The sequence below is a fragment of the Dipodomys spectabilis genome, unplaced genomic scaffold, assembly GCF_019054845.1.
Source record: "Dipodomys spectabilis isolate Male_0828 unplaced genomic scaffold, ASM1905484v1 ptg000098l, whole genome shotgun sequence".
Classification (NCBI taxonomy): Eukaryota; Metazoa; Chordata; class Mammalia; order Rodentia; family Heteromyidae; genus Dipodomys; species Dipodomys spectabilis.
The window spans coordinates 16,934,153-16,952,382 of NW_024870775.1; the positions used below are offsets into that span (position 1 = coordinate 16,934,153).

The 18,230-nt window shown below is 41.1% G+C and overlaps 1 protein-coding gene across 3 annotated transcripts in view; it reads right to left on the reverse strand.

Annotated features, from left to right (window-relative positions):
- Ptpdc1 (protein tyrosine phosphatase domain containing 1) overlaps window positions 1-12,539 on the reverse strand; it is a 77,690-nt gene extending 65,151 nt beyond the window's left edge. For all 3 annotated transcript variants that reach the window (XM_042687007.1, XM_042687008.1, XM_042687006.1), the window contains exon 1: window positions 12,301-12,539. The gene's annotated coding sequence lies outside the window, so the exon portion shown is untranslated. The remainder of the gene's footprint in view (window positions 1-12,300) is intronic.
- Between the last annotated feature and the right edge of the window lie 5,691 nt (window positions 12,540-18,230).

The window sequence follows — 18,230 nt, forward strand, 5'->3', positions numbered from 1 at the left end:
CCCTTTTTGCTGTAGTTTGTTTTGTAGTTAGGGCTTCATGTTTTTGTCCAGGCTGTCCTCAAACTGTGATCCTCCTATTTCCACTTTCCAAACATCTGAGATTACAGGCATGAGCTACCATGTCTAGCTTCCAACTTCCAATCAGCTAAAATCATGTCATTTATAACAATAAAAAAACTTTTAAAAAGTCACTGCATATGTATATTTTTCCAAAGTATAAGGATAGCATATAGCAGAAACACAGCTTAAAATGAACATAGACAAACTGGAACACATACAGAAAAAAGACCAGATTATAGGCCTATGTGAACAACAGTTTTCAATTTAATCTAATAAATACTTGAGCACTACTGGGCACCAAGAACCATGAAAGGGATGGGGTGGGATATAAATAGTAAGGATAAAATAAACTGACTTTTAAAAAGTATCTGTTTAGTAAAAACGGTGAAAAAATATGAAGAGTAATAAATGTAGGTATGAAAAGTACTGTTATATTGCAAGGAATCAGGTTTTCTTCAGTGTGACCTAGAGATACACTTAAGAATAAAGGTTAAATCCTGTAACAGGCTGAGTTAGGCTTGTCTGGAACAAAGTGATTTGTGTATACTGAGATACTGAGATCTCTTGCTTAAATGGCTAGCACAATAATTCACTCAACTGAAAGATACATATTTCATCGTAACTTATGTGGCAAAAATATTACTGTTCTATCTTTTGATAACCATAGGGAGAAGTTAATTTTTAACATATAAACACCAAGAAGTCTAAAAACACTTTAGAAGTCTAAAATATAAAGAAAACTGTTCAATTTTATCTCCAAGTTCACTAATTTGAGGGATTTGATTTATCTGTCAAGGAGCTCTACCACTGGTATAAATAATAGTCTCTTCAAACAGAATTTGGAAGGTACAAGCTAAAAGTATAATTATTCTGCCATCTGTTAAATCATTAAAGGCACTCACCTTAAAAAAAATCTACAAATAATCAGTAGAGGGGCTGGGAAGGTGGCTCAGTGGTAGAGTGCTTGCCTTGCATGCATGAAGCCCTGGGTTCGATTCCTCAGTACCACATAAGCAGAAAAAGCCGGAAGTGTTACTCTGGCTCAAGTGGTAGAGTGATAGCCTTGAGCTGAAGAGCTGAGGGACAACACCCAGGCCCAGAGTTCAGGCCCCATGACCGGCCAACACACACACACACACACACACACACACACACACACACACACACACACACACACACACTAATCAGTAGAATTCTTATCCATGTTTTGGGCTATCTAATCATTTGCATCAGATGGAAGAAAAGCGAAGGATCTAAATGAGAATACTTTCCCCCAATGGACCAGGGAACACACACAACTAATCAGAAAGGAAAAAAATAAAAGAAAGAAAAATGGTCCCCGGTGGCCCTTGCTTATCATCTCTGTTTACAAAGAGCTTATGCCCCAAGGAAAAAAGCAAACACTGAACTAAAGTTACTTGATTTTGTGCCACCTTTCTGACAAAACATGTTGGAAGCTATGTGGTAAACATGTTAGGGCCCTCACAAAATAGGCACACAAAGGCTGGACAGTGGTTGCTCACACCTGTAATCTTATGTACTCAGGATACTGAGCCTTGAGGACCATGATTCAAAGCCAGCCCAGGCAGAAAAGTCTGTGAGACTCATCTCAACCACCAGAAAACTGGAAGTGGAGCTGTGGCTCAAAGTGATAGAGCACTACCTTAGAACAGAAAAGCTCAGGGACAGTATCCAAGTCCTGAGTTCAAATCCTATGACTGACCAAAAAAAAAAAAAAAGCACACAGACTGAAGGCAAATATGGAGATCCCTGAGGACGAGGCTGAGAATACTAACTCAGCTAGGAGCTAAAGAGAGCTAGCAGCCCAGTAACAGTAGCCAGCAGGCTATGTGAAGGTAAGCTTGTTCAGAGAGACTACCAATAGACAGTACCAGAAATGTAGAGAAGTATTTATGGGCTGATAACAATGATGATAAATTATCCAAGTCAGGGCAACCAGCATCTAAGAAATGTAAAGTGGAAGGAATTGAAAAAGGTATACACTGACATTATTTTAGCAATACATTAAAGTAGTAAAAATTTCTATAACTTAAAGTTGAGTCTAAAATTGTGTTTATAGTGTATAAAAATAAATCTGCATAGAAAAGGGAATTGAAGGAGACTGACCAAAATGCTAATAAAGTAGTATGGCTGCATTGTTTTCCTTATATGGTTCCATATGTTCCATTATATAATGTCTATATTTTGTTATTCTTTTATTATTAACACAGATGACTAAAATGTACTTGAAAGTTAGTTTATCCATATCTTTTGCCAAAGATGGGCCATCTGCACCAGTCCTGAAGGTAAATTTGGAATTAAAAACCCACTGTGGTTTATACACAGTATAAAAAAACTACTGTGGCTTATCCGCAGTTCCTGATCTTAAACCAAAAATAAGATCATCCACTTTTAAGATTAGAAATAGAATTTAAAAGTTGAGGTATAGCTCAGTGATAGTGTGCTTGCCTAGAATGCCCCAGGCCTTTGATTTGATCTACATCCTCCTAAAAAAAATACTTAATGACTTAATATACATAGACTTGATTCAAATAATGAGAAGGTGGGAGGCGAATTAAAAATTACAAGTTGGGGCTGGGAAGGTGGCTCAGTGGTAGAGTGCTTGCCTTATATGCATGATGTCCTAGGTTCAATTCCTCAGCACCACATAAGCAGGAAAAAAAAAACGGAAATGGTGCTGTGGCTCAAATGGTAGAGTGCTAGCCTTGAGCTGAAGAGCTGAGGGACAACACCCAGGCCAAGAGTTCAGGCTCTACGACCGACCCCCCCACCCCCTAAAAAAAAATTACAAGTCATTGGCCTTCTTAAGACTGAACTCTTGAGGCTGGGAAGGTGGCTTAGTGGTAGAGTGCTTGCTTTGCATGCATGAGGCCCTGGGTTCGATTCCTCAGTACCACATAAACAGAAAGGCCGGAAGTGGCACTGTGGCTCAAGTGGTAGAGTGCTCTCCTTGAGCTGAAGAGCTGAGGGACATCGCCCAGGCCCAGAGTTCAGGCCCCACGACAAAAAAAAAAAAGACTGAACTCTTGCTGGACACCAGTGGCTCACCCCAGTAATCTTAGCTACTCAAGAGGAGGCTGAGATCCGAGGTTCAAAGCCAGCCTAGGCACAAAAAGTTCTCAAGACTCTCAAATTAACTGGAAAAAGACTAAGCTCTTACACTGGGACCAACAGGTCAGATGAAACTCAAATGAAGTCATCTGAGCCAGGTCATCATTAAACTCAAGTTTGAAAGTGGTGAGTTTTCCAAACATGAAATTCATAGCAATCAATGAGAAAGGGTTCAGTTTATCTGATTTGGCATGGTGTTGAAAGGGCTATTTTAAGCCTGTAAGGAAAGTAACTTTGTAAAGACCAATCTACTTTTTGGTTCTTGTTTGTTTTCCTCCACCTCTTCTACCTATAAAGCCCTCTAGGAATGCTTTCCCAAGTCTCTAGATGGGATGCTTCCTTGTTCACAAAACTCCAAATTAAAATTGTTGAAATTTTGTTTGTGACAAAATATGAAAAAAAATCACAGGAGAGTTATTATTGTATATACCATTATGAAGAGTCCACCACAGATTAAGAAAGAGAAAAGGAAATTAAATTGGCAAACTAAAGGGTTATTTACAGTGTTAGAATTGCAAATGTTTTATTTCTTTTTGGCTTTCTTTTGGCTTACTGGTATTTGAAATTTTTTCACTTGAGAAGTGGCGCTGTGGCTCAAGCGGTAGAGCGCTCGCCTTGAGCTGAAGAGCGCAAGGAGAGCACCCAGGCCCAGAGTTCAAGCCCCACGACCAACCAAAAAAAAAAAATCCAGAACTTTTTTCACTTGAAAGGTATACTTTCATAGAAGTAAAAATAATTGCACTGGTTACTATTACATACATTTTTTATGCCAGTCCTGGGATTTTATGCCAGAGCCTGGGCACTGTCCCTTCTTTTGCTCACGGCCAGTGCTCTACCACTTGAGTTACAGCTTCTCCTTCAGCTATTTTTGGTAGTTTATTGGAGAAAGAGTCTCATGGACTTCCCTGCTCAGGCTGGCTTTGAACTGTGATCTTCAGATTCTCAGCCTCCATAAGTAGCTAGGATTACAGGCAGGAGCCACTGATGCCTGGCTATTGTAAGAAAATTTCACATTACATTTTAAAATGACCAGTTTTTAATATCTAGTATAAGCTAATCTGTGGCCTGAGACATTTGTATACAAATTCTCATATAGTTATTTAGAAGGAACACAAAAACAGTAAGCATTTCAAGACAGAGAGTAATTTAATAGTTACATATATTTACAAACTAGGAATTAATTATAACATATATTTACAAACTAGGAATCAATTATAACAAAATTGCTCTAAAGACTGAGAGAGGCAAAACTGAATTTGGGGCCATTTCTTTGGCATATAAAAATGTTAAACTTGAGTATTATTTGCCTGTAAATTTATTTATCCAGTACCTTTCCCTTATCTATAAGTTTGAGGAGTTTTAGAATACAATTTTATTTTCCCCATTATTCCAGATCCTTTGAATTTTACTTTTGATGCTTTGCCTATAGCGGCAATAATGTAAAAAATAAATATTGTGGAGGGTTGGCTACAAAAGTTTGAAAAGAGAACCACATTGCAACTGTATCTACTAGATAAATCTTCCTTCTAAGACACCCTGACATCCTAACCACTTGTGTTAGGATGGGAGATAGAAACCAGGGCAAGCTTAATGAAGGAAAAGAGCAAAGGACTGGATTTTGTTCCTGGCTCAGCAGTTTAGGTTTCTGAATTCACCTTTTACAGTAATTTATTAACAAAATTCTTCTGAACCCAAATCTTACAACACAACATGTACTTAAAAAGAATTAGAAACTGGGCACAGGTGCCTCCTGTCTGTAATCCTAGCTACTCAGGAGGCTGAGATCTGAGAATCACAGTTCAGAGCCAGCCAGGGCAGGAAAGTCATGAAACTCTTATCACCAATTAACCATCAGAAAACCAGAAGTAGAACTGTGGCTCAAAGAGGTAGAGTGCTAGCCTTGAGCAAAAAGAGCTCAGGGAAGCACCCAGGCGGTGAGTTCAAGCCCTACCAACAAAAAGAAAAAAAAAATAGAATTATGGGCATTAAAAGCACTTATTTACTACATATCATTAAATAAAAATAAAAGTCACAAAATATACTCAGAGTATGATCTCATTTTAAATTGATTACCTCTACAACATGAACAATAGACTGGAAGGATATACATCAGAATATTAACAGGATAGTTTACTAGTGGATTTTATGTTTTTTCAATATTTTCAAAATGTGACACTCCATATATATTATTTTTAAAATGGTATTTTTAGAAGATAACATACTGTAAACTTTTTGAGATAGACTATTAGGAATAGGATAAAATACACAACTACAACATGAATTAAACAAAACAAGCAATTTAAGTCCTAAAACAGAAGGTTCAAGTAAATGTAGAAAACAGAAGTCCTCCAATACTTTTAGACCTAAACTAGTCCTTATAAGGATATTATATATATTTTACAAATACTGGATTATACACATGTTAAAAAACATTATATGTATATCTCATAAAGACTAGTGTTTACACATACCAAGGCAGACTTGATAGAAATATGACTAAATGAGAAAATGTTTCCATAGTAGCTAAGATCACATAGTACTTCTTTTTTTTTTTTTTGGGTCCGTTCGTGGGGCCTGAACTCTGGGCCTGGGTGCTGTCCCTCAGCTCTTCAGCTCAAGGCTAGCGCTCTACCACTTGAGCCACAGCGCCACTTCCGGCTTTTTTCTTTTTGCTTATGTGGTGCTGAGGAATCGAACCCAGGGCCTCAGGCATGCAAGGCAAGCGCTCTACCACTGAGCCAACTTCCCAGCCCCACATAGTACTTCTTAAATATACAACAACTTCCTATGGAATCCTGTAATAGATCCACTTGAATTATTACGTCTGACTCATAAGAAGTACTCAAATTCTTATTTTTATTATTTATTTTTGTTGGTCCTGAGCTTGAACTCAGGGTCTGGGAGATGTCCCTGAGCATTTTGTGCTTAAGACTAGCACTCTACCACTTGAGAGCCACAGCACCACTTCTAGCTTCTTTTGAGTAGTTTTATTGGCAATAAGTCTCACAGACTTTTCTGCCCTGGCTGGCATCAAACCATGATCCTCAGATATCAGATCTTAGCCTCCTGAGTAGCTAGGACTACAGAGCCACCAGCACTCTGTATTTATTTTGAAGCTGGTTCTGAGGCTTGAACTCAGGGCCTGGGTGCTCTCCAGGCACTGTACCTTAGCTTTTGTGTTCAAGGCTAGTGCTCTAACACTTGAACCACGGCTCCACTTCCAGCTTTTTGATTCTTAATTGGAAATAAGTGTCTCATGGACTTTGCTGCCTGGGTTGGCTTTGATCTGCGATCCTCAGATCTCAGCCTCCTGAGTTGCTAGGATTGGAGCAATGACCCACAGATGCCTACTGACTCATATAATTTTGATGTAACAATGTTTCAAGTTCATATATTAGGCAAGCAGACTTTCTTTGTGATGGCTAGAAGGCTATAAGTTAAAAATAAAGCAAGTGGCTACAGAACAAACCATGCCACTTGAATTAAAATAGATTTGACTCCTAGACATTTAAAAAAATGACTTTGTTTCCCTCAAGAAATTATCTACAGGATTTCTTCTAATTTGTTTTTACCTATAGAGAAACATTATATAAACATTAACACATCCAGACAGAGAAGTCTGATGAGACTGACATTTATCCTCACACAGATCAAAGGGAGGTATAGGCTGTTGCAGTGGCCAAAACGAGGTTAGAAGATGGCCTTTGGAACAGCCTGCCACCTATAATGGTGCTGATTAACAAAACTACATTGGGATTCCATTTCACTCATGTAAGAATGGTTGTCATCAAGAAAAAACAAGTGGCGTGGATGTAGGGGGGAAAAAAAGAAATTCTTATAGATTGCTGTGGGTAGGGGGGATGAAATAAATTAGTCCAGCAACAGAAATAAATTAGTCCAGGATAGAGGTTCTTCAAAAAAGTATCTGGGTGCCAGTGGCTCACACCTGAAATTATAACTATTTGGGAGGCTGAGATTGTTAGGGTCAAGATTTGAGGCCAACCCAGACCAAGAAAAGGAAGTTTTCAAGACTACTTCTCAATAAATAAATGGTCACTGCAGCACTGTAGGATTACAAAACTGTTTTACACATACATATACACACACACAGAGTAGAATGCTGTTCAGCCTTAAAAAGAAATGATACAGGGTATTGGTGGCTCAGGCCTGTAATCCTAGCTACTCAGAAGGCTGAGATCTAAGGACTTAAGTTTGAATCCAGCCCAAGCAAGAAAGTCCATGGGACTCTACTATTCAATAAACTACTCAGAGAAAGCTGGAAATGGCCCTGTGGCTCAAGTAGCAGAGCACTAACCTTGAGCATAAGAAGCGCAAGGAAAGGGTCAAGGCCCAGAGTTTGAGTCCTGGGACAAGCAAAAAAAAAAAAAGGAAACTATGTCATTTGTGACACTATGCATGGGATTGGGGAGTTTTATGCTAAAGAAATAAGACAAACTTATAAATGCAATAGTAAAAAGTGCAATGGTAGTTACAGAGGATATGAAAGGCGAGAGTAGGGAAAATACTAGTCAAAAAATACAGTCTGAGAAGGAATAAGTTTTTGCGATCTATTGCACAGCATGGTAAATATTCTAATACTACTGTATTGTACATTTCAAAACTGCATAAATTCCAAATACTATCACCTCAGGTAATAGATTTGTCAGTTTTTTCACATTGTATTTATACTCTATAAATGTAAAATTATAAATTGCCAACTTATAATAGAATGTAAAACACCCATAGAAACCATTGAGAAAGTCTCTTTAGACATAATCTTCTAACGAATTAAGTATCCACACTAATTGCTGTTAAAGGGAATGATTTCCAAATAAACTAAAATTATAATGTCATGGGAGTTAAGTCAAATTATGATCAAAACCATCATTTTTAGGGAAGAGTTGTAAATTATGCCTCTTAGATCAACCACAAACACTTCAAACCAGGAAAATTCTTAACTGTACCTTCAAATATTTTCCTTAAATCCCCCCTTTTCTGACACACAATCTATATCTACGATTTTCGCTGAGATTTAAGAATTTGGAGTCAGACCAGGCACTGGTGGCTCATGACTATACTACTAGCTATTTGGGAGGCTGAGATCTGAAGATGGCAGTCGGAAGCCAGTCCCAGCAAGAAAGACCATGAAAACCTTATCTTCAATTAATTATTCACTTAACCATCCAAAAGTCAGAAGTGAAGCTGTGGCTCAAAGTGGTAGAGCACTAGCCTTGATCAAAAAGCTCAGGGACAGCATCCAGACCCTGAGTTCAAGCCCCATGACTGACAAAAAAAAAAAAAGAATTCAGAGTCAGGTGCTGGTGGCTCACACCTGTAATCCTAGTTACTTAGAAAGTTGAGATTCAGAGGAACATAGTTCAAAGCCAGCCAAGGCAGAAAAGTCTGTAAGATTCTATTTCCAAAATAATAATCAGCAAAAAGCTGGGCCAGAGGTACAGTTCACATGCTAAAGCACCAGCTGAGTAAGCTTACTCCCTTGAGTTCAAATCCCAGTACCAGAAAGAAAAAAAAAAATCAGATAATTTCTGATTGATGTCTTGTGACAAACTTAAAGTAAGTGAGATTAATTAGGATAGTTTAATTTAATCATGTTAGCTTTGTTGACATTATCTATAATTGTATTATCTAACCATTAATCATACTTGGCAATTACAATGTTATATATACTGTTCTTCCTATATGGTTTCTATAAGATCATGCTGGACAGGAAGGTTCATGCCTGTAATCCCAACTACATGGGAAGCAAAGATAGGAAGATCAGATCCAATGCTACCCCAATCAAAAGTGGGAGACCCTATCTATAAAACACAGAAGACCTGGGGACTGGCTCAAGTGATAGAAGAGAGAGACCATGAATTCAATCCCTCTGTAGTGAGAGGGGTTTCCGAGTCTTTCAAGGGCCTTAGTGTTATAGCTCTCTGCTGCCCACTGATACTTTCTGGTGCCCTTTTGCCTGGGCTGCTCAGTTTGCCAGCCTTACTGCTGCCACTGCTATTTCTTCCAGTCAGCAGTGGCAAAGGTGAGCAAGACCATTCAAGAGAAAGTGGAGAGAAAGGTCTAGCCTCAGAGCAGTTTTCAGATTTTGAACTGAAATTCTGAAGTTCATTTCTCAGAACTTTTCTAACTTTTGTGATCTGCACAATATACACAATTAATACCAGGGACAGCACTAATTCACTAGTGGTACAAAACATAAAAATCATTAGATTGGTGGTATTGTGGGTGAATTAGTTTTAAAACTTTTTCTCATGTAGCTGCAGGAAGATTATATAAAACAGGGAAAATCAACAGGGTCAGATCCTGACAAAGAGCTCTTTAACAGTTTAAGGAGATGCAGCATACTCTTTGGCTTCTCCCAACAAAGAATTTCCTTCCCAAATCTTGGGAAGGAAAGATATGGAAGAAGAGATGAAAGCTCTGCCTGGCTATAACCCCATGGAAGTTGGGATTGGGTGAGAAGTTTGTTATTCTCAAAATGGTCCCCAAATTTCATCAGATACTGAACCCATTCCACACTTCTGAAGTGAGAGCTAAGAATCCACGTCTTTAAAAACCCACAAGGGGGAGGGGGGGAATCCAGTCCTAACCACTCAGGAGGCTGAGATTTGAGGACTAGGCTTCAAAGCCAGTCTGGGCAGAAAAATCTGAGGACTTTTATCGATAGATGATGATGATGATGATGATGATGATGATGATGCAGCAGAAGAAGGAGGAGGAGGAGGAGGAGGAGGAGGAGGGGGCAGCAGCAAGAAGTGATGGAGGAATTGTTCAAGTGGTAGAGCATGAGTCGAGTAGAAAAGAAAAAAAACCACAAAGGTGGTTCTTGGGTGTCCACAGGCTTTGATGCAACTGGACAAATTAGGAGACATGATAAATGAGTGATTTGGGATCCAGACATACACGTGTTTACATCATTACTCTTTCAGTGAATAGCTCTGGTTGAGGCATGTCATCCAAACCTTCAGAGCATTAGTTTTCTCAAAGTAGAATGACATTCTGTTGTGGAAATTGAATAAAACTGTGTATGTGAATATGGCTATTGTGTGCACATATGTGTGCTACTTAACAGGGCCTGTATGAAACTTACAACCCTTCAAGTTCTTCCAGCTCTGTACCAGCAATTTTTGTTAATCTTTTTTTTTTTTTTTTGGTAGGTTGTGGGGCTTGAACTCTGGGCCTGGGCACTGTCCCTCAGCTCTTCAGCTCAAGGCTAGCACTCTACCACTTGAGCCACAGTGCCACTTCTGGTTTTCTGAGTGGTTTATTGGAGATAAGAGTCTCACTGACTTTCCTGCCCGGGCTGGCTTTGGATCTCGATCCTCAGATCTCAGCCTCCTGTGTAGCTAGGATTACAGGCATGAGCCACCACACCCAGCGTTTGTTAATCTTTTAACATACACAATTGTCACTGAAATGCCTTCTTTTACTTCCCTAAAGCAATTTTCTTAGGATTTTTCCCCTTCCCTCTTTTCTCAGAAGCATTTTTTAAAACATGTATTTCCTTTCCTAATCTACAACCCATATAAAATTTCAATGTCACAGGTCTACTGTATGCCAATGTTCTAGATCTCTTTGGAAGGTCACAAATCATGTAACATTCAAGACCTTTCACTCCACATTAAACCCCCTCCCCAAATATGAGCAAAATCCATGTTGCAAATGCATGTCAGAGAGAAAAAAATATTACAAAACAACTAGCTGGGGATCTTTTGTTTTACCCAAATACAAATTGTGGAGGCCCTTATGGGTATTTGCAGTTAGCAAAGTGGATGATAACATGGGCACTGGGTTTGGTCTCTGGGTTTGGACTCAAGCCCCTGATACCTAGGGTAGAAGCACAGGGTTTGGGGCCTTAAGTGTTACAGATTCTGTAGTGAGAGGGGTTTCTGAGTCTCTCCACAGTTCAAGGGCCTCAGTGTTATAGCTCTCTGCTGCCCACTGATACTTTCTGGTGCCCTTTTGCCTGGGCTGCTCAGTTTGCCAGTCTTACTGCTGCCACTTCTGTTTCTTCCAGTCAGCAGTGGCAAAGGTGAGCAAGTCCATTCAAGTGAAAGTCTTTAATAGGATCTGGTGTTATAATATCAGGTGGGAAATGAGGAGTGTCACCCAAAGTGAGGCAAGCAGCCATACAGCAAGAACAAGGAGGGGGGAAAAAAGTCTGCACTGAATACCAGCAGCCTCTTTAGGTTTGCATTAATCAAGGTACAACCCATTATACAAATGAAGGATTCTATTTGCACCAATCACAGGTCATCTGTTGAGCCAAGTGTCTTTTGTCTATGGTAGTTGGTCGTAACAAAAGCATTTTTGTTAAAACAAAATAATGATATTTAACAAAATAAATAAACGGTGTGTGCCAGTAGCTCATGCCTATAATCCTGGCTATGCAGGAGGTTGAGATCTGAGGATTAGGATTGAGACAACCTGGCCAGCCAAATCCACAAGGCTATCTCCAATTAACAAGCAAAAAGTTGAAAGTGTAGATATGGCTCAAGTGGTAGACCTACAGCCTTGAGCAAAAGAACTAAGAAGAATGCAGGGCGCTGAGTTCAAGCTCCAGTGCAGACACAAAAATACACAATCAACCTTTCAAAAGGGTGCTCACAATAAAAGCTCATCAGTAACAGTACCTTAAAAAAATATTGAACAGTGTTCTAACAATGCTTCACCTCTGTCCCCAGATTCCAGTGGGTACCCCTCTACCCTCAAAGGTCACCTGTCCAATGTAGGGATAGAATCAGAGGTCACAAACTAGCCAGTCTTGAGCTGGCTTGTAAATGACAACATTTAACATCAAGATCTGACATTAAAATCCAGATATGCAACTACTTAGGAGCAATCAGAAGATCACATCGCTCTAAGCAGGGCTGAGGGGCGGCTCCCCTTTCTGGAGCGGGGTGGGGGGCTCCCCAGCACTGGCCCCAGCAAGACGCCTGATTGTGCGACCTTCCACCCCACGATCTCTGCACCCAGGCTCATGCCCCTCGGGGATGTGCCTTCAAACTGCAGCCCGTAACAAGCAGACACTGAACGAAATAACTGTGACAGCCATACGGGGGTGTAGCTAACTGGCGGCGGATTCCGCACCTCCTTTCGGCGTTTCCAATCTTCGCATCAGGAGCCCTGGAGCTGGTGGGGTCCGTCACTCCGGGTCCAGGGCCGGGAGGCTTAGGTGGACCAGGCAGGGCCCGCCACAGGCGCTGTCCGGTGGGGCTGCGGGTGCTGGGCCTGCCTGCAGTCCCTGCACACCCTCAGGGGCGTCCCCAGGCCCAGCGGTGGCCCTCCGCGCCCAGGCGGGGGCGACGTATCGAAGGAGGAGGGGTATCTGCCCCGCGCGCCAGACAACGTCCTCCCGGCCGCGCGCAATCGCCGCACGGCGGCCGCGCGCTCGGGATGAGGCCGCGTCCCGAGCGCTGCCCTCCGCGCGGCCGCTCGTCCGCCAGCCAATGGGAAATGCCTCTCACTCCACGTGACAAAAACTAACCAATAGAGACTCGAGGCAGTCCGTGACGCCCCTGGCGGCTTTTGGCGCTTTCGAATGGGGCGCGGAGCGGCTGGGGACGGTGAGGGACTGCGCGGGGACCTCGGTCACAAGCTCGGCTCGAGCGCCGGCTTCCGCGCCCCCCGAGCGGAGCCCGCGGGTGAGTGAAAGAGGAAGAGCTCGGAGCTCTGCTCTGACAGAATTAAGAGTCTCGCCGCAGGTCCAGGTGGCGGCGGCTTCCTGCGTTGCCCTTCTTGCTCCTCCGGTCCCCCAGCCTCGCACTCTTCCCGCCAGCCTGGCCCCGAGCTGGTCCAGGTACTGTCCTAGGCTCCACGGATGACAGCAAGGCCCAGTGTTAACAGAATGCCTGATTGGAGATCGTCAAATCCCAAATCCAAAAAGTTGTGTGGGTTTATTTTTCTTCTTTGTATAGTAAACGCTGCATAATTGTCCCCTGACCCCCAGGAACCCAAACCCTTTTGTGCTTCAGCATCCTTGCAGCCTGGCTTCCATTCCACAAATTAGCCTTGTGGGTTAAAATGGTAGGTAGAGCTCCAGCCATCATATCCTTATTTGTTACAAAGAACCGTTCCACCCTCCCAGCAGCAACTACCTCGTAGATGACCTTACTCAAGCTAGGTATCATAGTTTCAGCAAGTAGAGAAATGTTATAAGCACATTGCTGCACTTAATGAATCACCTCTCCCAGCCCCCAAAAGGGAAGACCGAATAGCAGTTTTTGTATCCGTCCAAAGTTCTTGGCTAGATTGGACAGAACATTATGGTTCTAGCTCTCAAGTGGTCCTCTTATCTCACATCACTATATAGAAATACATCCTTTCCTCTAGGTCAGTGGGACAATTTACTAGGCAAATACATATTTTGTGACACCCTGTTCAAGATACTTTACATACATTTTTCTAGTCCTAGCTCTTTGATACAGATGACACTAGAAGATATAAATGGTGACAGTGTAGAACGCAGAGGGATTTTTAGTGTACCTAATAGTTTGATAAAAATTGGTTATTCAATGCTGCAAGCATGTGGACTGAAGAAATATAATTCTGTGGACTAATTCAAAACAAAACAACAACAACAAAAAAACCATCTGTCTAAAGCTGACAAGAATCATGAACTGGATAAAACATTGCTTTGAGGTCAGGAAGCAGACAGACTCTTAAGGAACTTGAGTCATGAGGGTATCAGAATAAAGGGCAGAATTCAAACTCAATAGATGCACAGACTTTATAAAGGAGTGAAGCCTTGGAAGGGCCACCAACTCTCCTTCAGCCTGGCTGAGGGGAAAATGGTACATACACACACCCTTACAACTAGGGCTTGTTAAATATTAGGCCGAAAGGGTGAAGTCAGGGGGCAGAGGAAAGCAGGGTGAGATGAAGGCAGGGTGGATGAGCAATGTTTAAGGAGTTTTGAGGTTTCAGCAACATCTTGCGTTCATCAGGAGCATTAGCATCAGATGTTGCTTTGGTCTTAGGCTGTCTTCCAGACAGCTGGCACATTTGTTCAGGGGGAAGGGAGGGGAGATGGTTCAGCAGGGTGTGCAGCAAGGACAGTTCTAAGATATAACTGTGGGGGGGGGGATGTTAAGTGCTTTAGACTAAGTCACTTTCCATCAGAGCCCATGTAATACACCTGTTATGGTTTGAATTTTAAGTGTCCCTCCATAGGTTCATGTGTTGAGTGTTCAGTTGCCTACTGGTGGCACTGTTTTGGAAAGCTCTGGGAAATTTAGGAGTGGACTCATAGAGGCATGCCTTTGAAGATCATATCTTCTATACAGTCCCTTCTGCCCTCTCTGATTTCTGTCCTCTATTAAGTTAAAAGGCTCTTGCTCCACAAACTCCTGTGGCCATAATGTTCTGTTTTACCCAGAATTCAGCCAAGAACTTTGAGCTGAACCTCTGAAATTGGCCAAAATAAACAACCGCTCTTCACTCAAGACTAGTGCTCTACCACTTGGTCTACAATGCCACTTCCAGTTTTTCTGGTGGTTTATTGGAGATAAGAGTTTCACGGACTTTCCTGCCCAGACTGGCTTTGTACTGCAATCCTCAGATCTCAGCCTCCTGAGTAGCTAGGATTACAGGCATGAGCCACCAGCGCCCGGCCCAACCCCTCTCTTTTATATCAAGTGTGCTATCAAAGCAATGAGAAAAGAGCGTAGTGCTGGTGGCTCTCAGTAGACTGAGATCTAAGGATCAGAAAGCCTGCCCAGGCAGGACAATCCATGAGACTCTTATTTCAAGTTAACCACTATGAAGTTGGAAGTGGAAGTGTGGTTCAAGTGGTTAAGCACCAGCCTTGAGTGAATATAGCTAATGGACAAAGCCCTGGCCCAGAGTTCGAGCCCCAGCACCAGCAGTACCAAAAAAAAAAAAAAAAAAAAAAGGCAATGTGAAAAATAATACCTACCATTCAAAAAGATTTTTCAGATCTAAGCACCAGTATGGTAATGTTGAAAAGCAAGTATTTTTTTCCCTAAAATGTAGAATGAAAAACTTGAAGACATTGCTTAATATCTCATTACTATCCTGGGGAGAACAGTGCCCATACTTGAGGTTTTAAATAAGGAATGGGATTGGTTTAATTTATTTAAGAAACAATGCCTGTTGTTTACTTGTGCTGTATTAAGCATCAGCAATTACTGAGGTGAATTAGTCATTGCCCTGCCCACAGTCTCTGAAGTGACAGACAAGTACACAGACAATTTGAACACACTATGACAACTATATGTGGGTGGTGTGGGAACATGAAAAAGGCATCCAGACTGAAGTAAAAGAGGAAATGAGACTTTCTAAAAAGATGAGGAATGAAATGAATCTTGAAAATCTAGCCACATAAAGGGAATGAATGTTGGTCCAAGCACAGAGATCAGGTAGTAAGAAAGAATAGCATATATGACTTCTGGCTAAGAAGAAGGTATAGCCAGGCACTAGTGGTTCATGCCTATAATCCTAGCTATTCAGGAAGCTGAGATCTGAGGATCATGGTTCAAAGTCAGCCCAGGCAGGAAAGTCCATAAGACTCTTACCTCCAGTTAACCACCAGAAAATCAGAAGTGGAACTGTAGCTCAAAGTGGTAGAGCACTAGCCTTGAGTGAAAGAGCTCAGGGACAGTACCTAGGCCCCGAGTTCAAACCCCATGATCAACAAAAAATAAAAATAGAATAGAAGTGGCAAGGCCTATCATGATATATATTGGCCTGCCGGGGCAATATCCATTCTCTCCCTTGCTTCTTAACTGCTTCCACCGCTGTTTCTTTCAGTCAGCAGCAGCAAAGGTGAGCAAGATCATTCAAGAGAATGTGGAGTGGAAGGTCTAGCCTCAGCAGTTTTCTGATTTTGAACTGAAATTCTGAAGTTCGCCTCTCAGAAGAGTTTCCTAACTTTTGTGATCTGCACAATATACATGATTAATACCAGGGACAGCACTAATTTATTAGTGGTACAAAACAAAAATCACTAGATTGGTGATATTTTGGGTGAATTAGTTTTAGTGTAGTCTTGTGTGACATTATTAAGATGCCCTCTGTTCCACAATGGATAAATGAGTGATTGTAGCTAGGTCAATCAGAATATCTGTTGAGAGACAGATCAAGATGAGGGAGCATTAGGGAGCGGGAGGGAGCAGTGGAATAGGCAGCTTAACACAGCCCCATTGGGTTCAGAGGTGCAGTTAAGAAAGTTGGCGTTGGCTCTTTGAAACGATGACTATGAGATTGATGAAGAACAAAATCAAGGATAGAGGTCCTGTGTGTGTTCTTTAGCAAATCGATTGTCTAGTGTCTTCTTACTACATTTTCACAGCTTACAACTACATACAAATACTGCATTTCAGTCAAATACTCTATAGTTAATGGGCTTATATAACCAAAAATTAAATACATATTGTTTTTTTCAGTCTTGGTACTTGAACTCTGGCCCTGGGCACTGTCCCTCAGCTCTTCAGCTCAAGGCTAGTGCTCTACCACTTGAACCACAGCGCCGCTTCCAGTTTTCTGGTGGTTTGTTGAGAGAGTCTCCTGGCCTTTCCTACCTGGGCTGGCTTTGAACTTCAATCCTCAGATCTCAGCCCCCTGAGTAGCTAGGATTACATGTGGGAGCTACCAGCGCCCAGCTAGATACATTGTATTTTTAAATCAACTCTGGCTAGGCACTGGTGACTCATACCTCTAATTCTAACTATTTAGGAAGCTGAGATGTGGGGATTGCAATTCGAAGCCTGTGAGACTATTATTGCCAATTAACCAGCAAAAAGCTGGAAGTGGAGGTGTGGTTAAAGTGGCAAAGTACGAGCCTTGAATGGAAAAATCCAAGGGAGATTATGATGGCCTGAGTTCAAGCCTCAGTACTAGAAAAAAAATAACTCTACTGAGAGAAATTTAAGCAATGTAGACATAATTTCTCAACTACAACTTGCATAAACTTTCTACCAAAACTTTGATTAATATCCTATTTACCTTATTTTTATTCCATGCTTTTCTAACAACTTAGAGTTTCAACTCAAGCAAGGTTATTGTTACTGTGTTATTTACATTATATATAAATTCTTTAGTTTTTCTCAGTTTCTAAGGGCATACAGTTTTTGCATCATCATGACATGAAAATGACACCATCATAGGTAACTCACCTCTCAAGGGTTAGATGTAGATTTTTTAAAAATGAGAATATATCATTAATTAATACCATTAGTATATCATTAATTTAAAAATACACTAATTTAAAAATACTAGGCAGAGGACTAACACCTAGTATCCTATCAACTCAGGGGTCTGAGATCTGAAAATCATGGTTGAAGCTGATCTGGACAGACAAATCTGAGAGACTTTTTTTTTTGGTCATTCATGAAACTTGAACTCAGGCTAGTGCTCTACCCACTTTGAACCACAGCTCCACTTCTGATTTTCTGTTGGTTAATTAGAGATAATAGTCTTAGGGACTTTCCTGCCCAGGCTGGCTTTGAACTGCAGTCCTCAGATCTCAGCTCCTGAGTAGCTAGGATTACAGATGTGAACTACCAGTGCCTGGCTGAGAGAATCTTATCTGCAGTTAACAGTAAAAAAAATCTGGCAGTAGAGTCATGGTTCAATTTGTAGGACACCATCTGTGCAAAAAATCTGAGCAAGAGTGCAAGGCATAGAGTTCAAACACCAGTATACTCTCTTTTTCTCCTCTCTCTCTCACACATACACACAGAATATATTGCAAGAAATGTAAATAAAATGTAAGACTATAAATAGTGGTTTATTGTTCAATATATATTTCAGTGAATATGCACAGTATTTTTACCATATAAAGAATATGCTAATGTACTTTATTTTTAGAACAGTATTAAATTTACAGAAAATTTGAGATAATGTACATCCCCCTACACTCCACATCTATTCTTCATTCTATTGCCTTATTTAGTGTGTTATATTTGTCACAGTCATTTTGATCTGTTGTTGACCACAGAGGTGAAGTGCTTGTTTCTTATCACATCATATTAAGGGTACATGCTACTAACATGACTTCT